Source organism: Eriocheir sinensis, chromosome 54 (genome assembly GCF_024679095.1).
Source record: "Eriocheir sinensis breed Jianghai 21 chromosome 54, ASM2467909v1, whole genome shotgun sequence".
NCBI classification, from domain to species: domain Eukaryota; kingdom Metazoa; phylum Arthropoda; class Malacostraca; order Decapoda; family Varunidae; genus Eriocheir; species Eriocheir sinensis.
The window spans coordinates 5,392,601-5,400,100 of record NC_066562.1 but is presented as its reverse complement, the minus strand read 5'-3'; positions in this window follow the sequence as shown (position 1 = coordinate 5,400,100).

The window sequence follows — 7,500 nt, the reverse complement described above, 5'->3', positions numbered from 1 at the left end:
AACGATTTTATTATGTGTCGAACTGATACCAGACGGACAACCAAAGTACCATAGCGGTAACCCAGGGACTGTGAGAGGACAGACAGAGGACAAGGTGGAGAGATGGAGCATTTGTCGGAGCAGGATGAAGTACACTAACACCAGACGACAGGACAGACAGAGGACCAGGGGGAGAGATGGAGCATTTGTCGGAGCAGGATGAAGTACACTAACACCAGACGACAGGACAGACAGAGGACCAGGGGGAGAGATGGAGCATTTGTCGGAGCAGGATGAAGTACACTAACACCAGACAGAGAGGTGGAGGACGTTGGGAAAGGGCTTTGTTATGCAGTGGACAATATTGGATGAAGATGATGATTATAAGTGGCAGTAGTAATATTATTATTATTATTATTATTATTATTATTATTATTATTATTATAAATGGTTAGGTTAGGTTAAGTTAGGTTAGGATAGATTTATAAGTCTTTGGTAGAGGTGGTAGTAGTAGTAGTAGTAGTAGTAGTAGTAGTTGTAGTATAAATGGTTAGGTTAGGAGAGGTTTATAAGGTCTTTGGTAGAGGTGGTAGTAGTAGTAGTAGTAGTAGTAGTAGTAGTAGTAGTAGTAGTAGTAGTAGTAGTAGTAGTAGAAGAAGAAAAAGAAGAAAAGAAAGTAGTAGTAGTAGTAGTAGTAGAAGCAATAGCAGTAGTGGTGGTGGTGGTAAAAATGACAATAGTAGTAATAGTAGTAACAACATAAGCAGCAACAACGACAACAACACAAACAGCCACAGCACGGAACACTCACAGACAAACAGGAAATTAAGCCACACCATAAAATGAATTAACAAAAAACAAACAAACAAAAAGGTGAAAAAATAAAAAAATATGCAAACTCACACCCAAAAATTAATCCAATAACAGAATGAATAAATGTTTTTTTTTTTGTTTCCTGATGAACACACACACACACACACACACACACACACACACACACACACACACACACACACGTATATTATTTAATGTTGCAGTGTGTCGTCATAAATCTGAATAAATGAATGAATGTATAAATAAATAAATAAATAAATAAATAAATAAATATATATACAAGCAAAATAAAAAGTATGTCAAAATTTGGACGAAAAATAAATCCTTTTGTTTTTTTTTGTCCTGTGTGCCATATATGACTTTTCTAACACACACACACACACACACACACACACACACACACACACACACACATATACATACAGAAACACTATTACTACTACTTCTACTAATTTATGCCACAGCTAAAGTAATAGTAGTAGTAGTAGTGGTAGTAGTGGTGGTAGTAGTAGAAGTAGTAATAGTGGTAGTAGTAGTAGTAGTGGTAGTAGTAGGTTCTAGTGATTGTATTAGACAGGAAAAAAACAAATATAAACAATAACAAAAACAATATATACTCGTAAACAACAACAACAACAAGAGAGCAAATTAAATCTAGCTTTGACAAACTAATACTAAGACCTCTCTCTCTCTCGCGTAAAACGAAGAACAAAATTGACCCGGAATAAAAATGTAGAAGGAAAAAGCGGGAAAAGAGAAAATCACGAGATGAAGAATAAAGGAGGAGGAGGAGGAGGAGGAGGAGGAGGAGGAGGAGGAGCCTTAGGGAGGAGCAGCGAAGCGTGACTAGCGGTAGCGAGTCTCTCTCTCTCTCTCTCTCTCAAATACTCGTCTTCCTCCTCCTCCTCCTCCACCTCTCCTTCTTCCCTCTTCCAATACTACCCTCTCCCCTGCCTCCTCCTCCTCCTCTTCTTCCCTCTCCTCTTTATTCTTTTTCCTCCTCCTCCTCTTCTTCCTTCTATTTACTCTGTTTCCTCCTCCTCCTCCTCTTTCTTTAACTCTTTCTTTTTTATATGTTATTTTTACTCCTTTACTTCATCCTCCTCTTCCTCTTTCTCTTTCAGTTTATTTATATTTCTTCTTCCTCATTTTCTTCATCTTCTACCTCCTCCTCCTCCTCCTTCTCCTTTTCCTCTTAAGTCTTTCAATATAAACTTTTCCTTCTTTTTCTTATTTCTTCCCTTTCTTTCTTCCTTTCTTTTTCCTCCTTCTTCCTCTTCTTTAAAAATTCACTTGCTTGTTCTTTTTTCCTCTTTTTTTTTAATTTTCCTCTTTTATTTTCTAGGTGTTCTTTCTTCCCTTCCTTCCTTTCTTCTTCCTCCTTCTTTCTCTTCTTTAAAAATTCACTTCATCTTTCTCCTTTTTCCTCTTCCTTCTTCTTCCTTTTCCTCCTTTTCCTCGTTCATTTTCCAGGTATTCTTTCTTCATTTCCTTCCTTCCTTTCTTCTTCTTCCTCCTCCTTTCCCATTCACTTGCTCTTTCTCCTTTTTCCTCTTTTTTTCTTTCTTTTCCTCCTTTTCCTCGTTCATTTTCCAGGTATTCTTTCTTCATTTCCTTCCTTCTTTTCTTCTTCTTCCTCCTCTTTTCCCATTTTCTTGTTCCCTGCCCTTCTTTTTCCTCTTCTTTATCTCCTCCTCCTCCTCCTCCTCCTCCTCTTTTTTGCATTATTATTTCATCCGCTCTTCCTATTATTATCTTTATCACTTCCCCTTTTCTTTCTCTCTTCTTTTTCCTTTTTCCGTCTCGCATTTTTCCCGTCTCACTTTTCTTTTTATTTCGTTCCCGCGTCTCTCTCTCTCTCTCTCTCTGATTATTTGAGTAACTTTTTTCTCTCTCTCTCTCTTTTGTTCCTTTTCTTTTCTTTCTTTCTTTCTTTGTTACTTTTCTCTCCAGTTTTTTCCTTTTTCTCTTTCTTTCTTTCATTTTATTTATCAACCTTTGTCTATCTATCTCTCTCTCTCTCTCTCTATCTAATTATCTTTACTTGTCTATGTATCAATATTATTTTCTGTTCTTTTTCTTCTTCTTCTTCTTCTTCTTCTTCTTCTTCTTCTTCTTCCTCTTCTTCTTCTGCGGTTCTAATTCCTCTTTCAACATGTCTAAATGCTTTATTCCTCCTCCTCCATCTCCTCCTCCTCCTCCAGTTCCTTTTCTACTTCCTCCTCTTCTTAATGTTCCTCTCTCCTCCTCCTCCTCCTCCTCCTCCTCCTGGTCGTTCCTTCCTGACCTCTCCACGTCCTTCTTCCTTCTCCTCCTCCCCATCTTCTCTCTATCTTTATCCCCCCTCCTATTCCTCCTCCTCCACCTAATCATTTCCTTTCTCTTTCCTCTCTCATGTTATTCCTCCTTTTCCTCCTCTTCCTCCTCCTCTTTTCCGTTCCTTACATCCTCTCTCTCTCTCTCTCTCTCTGTCCGTCCTCCTTCCCATTCCTTACATCCTCTCTGTATTTCCTCCTCCTCCTTCTCCTCCTCCTCCTCCCCCTCCTCCCTCGGGAAGGTTAATGATCTATGTACACCTGTCCCGTGTACACCTCTCACCTATGTGTGTGTGTGTGTGTGTGTGTGTGTGTGTGTGTGTGTGTGGTTTTGTGTCTGCTATTTCTTTGTTTGCTTCGATTATTTATGAGTTTTTTTTTCCATAACACACACACACACACACACACACACACACACACACACACACACACACACACACACACACACACGCACACACACACACGTTCGTATATCATATCAGCTAAAACACCAATGATAATGACGATGCTGTAAATAAAAATAAAAATAATAACAATAATAATAATAATAATAATAATAATAATAATAATAATAATAATAATAATAATAACAAAAACAACAACAACTCGCCCTTCCTGCTCTCTAATAACATACCGACAGCTACTTCCACGAACTCACCTGAAATGGAAAAAGAAAAGACGTTAGTAATAATAATAATAATAATAATAATAATAATAATAATAATAATAATAATAATAATAATAATGAGTTAAAACTGCAATATCATTCTTCCTTCTCTTCCTCTTCCTCCTCCTCCTCCTACAACCACTATTACAGCTATTACTACCACCACAAATACTATCAGGAGGAGGAGGAGGAGAAGGAGGAGGAAGAAGAAAAGGAAAAGAAAGGAAGGAGGAGGAGGGAAAAAAAGAAGAGGTGGAGGAAAAAGAGAAAGAGGAGGAGGAGGGAGATGATGATGAGGAGGAAGAAGAGGAGGAGGAGGCAGAGGAGGAAGAAAAGTAAAAGAAGAAAGGAAGGAGGAGGAGGGAAATAAAGAAGAGGAGGAGGAGGAAGATGATGATGATGAGGAGGAAGAAGAGCCGAAGAGGAGGAGGAGGAGGGCGGGTGAGCTGGAGACTCCGGCAAAGGGACGTTTCGGCTTTAAGGCAAATATTTGACGCTGGCAAATGTAGCCGAACCGAACTTAGCCTGAATTCAGCCTAACCCGGAGCCGAGCCGTCCGCTGTAGCCGAAAACGCGGCCTAATACAGCGTGGAAATGTACCGAACGAAGACAAGGAAAAAAGAATAGGAAAAAGTATGATGCTGGGGCCGAGTTGAAGTTTGTTGCCGAAATAGTTAAGTGTTAAGAAATTAAATGAAAAGTGGAAAATATAGGAAAAGTGGAGGCGATAGCAAGAGGATAGAAAGGTAAAAAAAAGAAAGGAAAAAAAGTATGATTCTAGGGCCGAGTTGGTTTGTGGCCGAGTGAGTTAATAAGTGTAAAGAAATGAATGGAAAAGTGGGAAATATATATTGGAAAACTATAGAGAATAACAAAAGAATAGAAAGGAAAGTGAAAGGATAAGGACAAAAGTATGATTCTAGGACCGAATTGAACTTTGTTGCCGAAAAAGTTAAGTGTTAAGAAATGAATGGAAAAGTGGAAAATATATATTGGAAAACTATAGAGAATAACAATAGAATAGAAAGGAAAGTAAAAGGATAAGGACAAAAGTATGATTCTAGGACCGAATTGAACTTTGTTGCCGAAAAAGTTAAGTGTTAAGAAATGAATGGAAAAGTGGAAAATATATATTGGAAAACTACAGACAATAACAAAGTGATAGAAAGGAAGGTAAAAAGACAAGGGGAAAAAAGTATGATTCTTGGACCGAATTGAAGTTTATTGCCGAAAAAGTTAAGTGTGAAGAAATGAATGGAAAAGTGTAAATTATATATTGGAAAACAACAGAATAACAAAAGAGCAGAAAGGAAGGTATGTAGGAAAATAAAAAAAAGTATGAATCTGGGGCCGAGTTGGTTTGTCCCCGAATGAGTTAGAAAGTATTAAGAAATGAAAGGAAAAGTGGAAAACATATATTGGAAAACTACAGAGAATAACAAAAGAAAAGAAAATAAGGTAAAAAAGAATAGGAAAAAAAGTATGATTCTAGGACCGAGATGAGGTTTGTTGCCGAAAGAATAGAAAGTTTAGAACCGAAAGGATAGAAATAAAAGAAAGAATGCGTTGAGCAGTTAAATGCCATAGTAGAAAACAAGGAAAGAGAAAGGGAGGACTATAGAGAAAGCAAAAGGAGGAAAGAGATAAAAGATAATGATAAGGAGGAGGAAGAGGAGGAAAAGAAGAAGAAGAAGAAGAAGAAGAAGAAGAAGAAGAAGAAAAAGAAAAATAGAAGAATAGGAGGCAGAGTAAACAGAGGAGGAGGAGGAGGAAGAGGAGGGCAAAAGAAGAAGAGGGTGAAGAAGAAGAAGAAGAAGAGAGGAAAAGAGGGGAAGAGGAAGGGAAAACATTATGAAGAAAGCAAAAATGAAGAAAAAGGTAAAAGAAGAAAGGGGAAAGAGTGAAAAAGAGGGGAAGAGAAAGGGAAAACAATAAAAAAGAAAACAAAAGGAAGAAAAACAAAGAAGAAGGGGGAAGAGAGGAAAAGAGGGGAAGAGGAAGGGAGAACAATATAAGGAATGCAAAAGGAAGATAAAAAGAAGAAAGGGGAAAGAGGAAAAGAGGGGAAGAGAAAGGGAAAACAATATAAGGAATGCAAAAGGAAGATAAAAAGAAGAAAGGGGAAAGAGGAAAAGAGGGGAAGAGAAAGGAAAAACAATATAAGGAATGCAAAAAGGAGGACTATAGAGAAAGCAAAAGGAGGAAAGAGATGAAAGATAATGATAAGGAGGAGGAAGAGGAGGAGAAAGAAGAAGAAGAAGGAGAAGATAAAAGATAATGATAAGGAGGAGGAAGAGGAGGAAAAGAAGAAGAAGAAGAAGAAGAAGAAGAAGAAGAAGAAAAAAGTAAATGGGAGGAAAGGAGTAATAGGGAAGAGTAAATGAGGAGGAGGAGGAGGAAGAGGAGGAAAAGAAGAAGAGAGTAAGAAGAAGAAGAAGAAGAAAAGGAAAAGAGGGAAAGGAGTAAATGGGAGGAAATTATGAATGGAGGGGAAAGTGAGTAAATGAAGGGAAAGTGAGTAAATGGAGGAAAGTGAAAGGAAAGGGAAGTGAGTAAATGGAAAGAGGGAAGAAAAGTAAATGGAAGGAAAAGGAAGAAGAAGGGGAAAAGTGAGTAAATGGAGGGAGGGAAAGTGAGTAAATGGGAGGGAAAGTGAGTAAATGGGAGGGGAAAGTGAGTAAATGGGAGGGAAAGTGAGTAAATGGGAGGGGAAAGTGAGTAAATGGGAGGGGAAAGTGAGTAAATGGAAGGGAAAGTGAGTAAATGGGAGGGGAAAGTGAGTAAATGGGAGGAAAAGTGAATAAATGGGAAGGGAAAGTGAGTAAATGGGAGGGAAAGTGAGTAAATGGGAGGGGAAAGTGAGTAAATGGGAGGGGAAAGTGAGTAAATGGAAGGGGAAAGTGAGTAAATGGGAGGGGAAAGTGAGTAAATGGGAGGGAAAGTGAGTAAATGGAAGGGAAAGTGAGTAAATGGGAGGGAAAGTGAGTAAATGGGAGGGGAAAGTGAGTAAATGGGAGGGAAAGTGAGTAAATGGAAGGGGAAAGTGAGTAAATGGGAGGGAAAGTGAGTAAATGGGAGGGAAAGTGAGTAAATGGGAGGGAAAGTGAGTAAATGGGAAGGGAAAGTAAGTAAATGGGAGGGGAAAGTGAGTAAATGGAAGGGAAAGTGAGTAAATGAGAGGGAAAAGTGAATAAATGGGAGGGAAAGTGAATAAATGGGAAGGGAAAGTGAGTAAATGGGAGGGAAAGTGAGTAAATGGGAGGAAAAGTGAATAAATGGGAAGGGAAAGTGAGTAAATGGGAGGGAAAGTGAGTAAATGAGAGGGGAAAGTGAGTAAATGGGAGGGTAAAGTGAGTAAAGGGAAGGGAAAGTGAGTAAATGGGAGGAAAGTGAGTAAATGGGAGGAAAGTTAGTAAATGGTTTGGGAAAGTGAGAAAATGGGAGGGGAAAGTGAGTAAATGGGAGGGAAAGTGAATAAATGGAAGGGAAAGTGAGTAAATGGAAGGGAAAGTGAGTAAATGGGAGGGAAAGTGAGTAAATGGGAGGGAAAGTGAGTAAATGGAAGGGGAAAGTGAGTAAATGGGAGGGGAAAGTGAGTAAATGGGAGGGGAAAGTGAGTAAATGGAAGGAAAGTGAGTAAATGGGAGGAAAGTGAGTAAATGGGAGGAAAGGAGAAATGGGAGGAAAGTGAGTAAATGGGAGGAA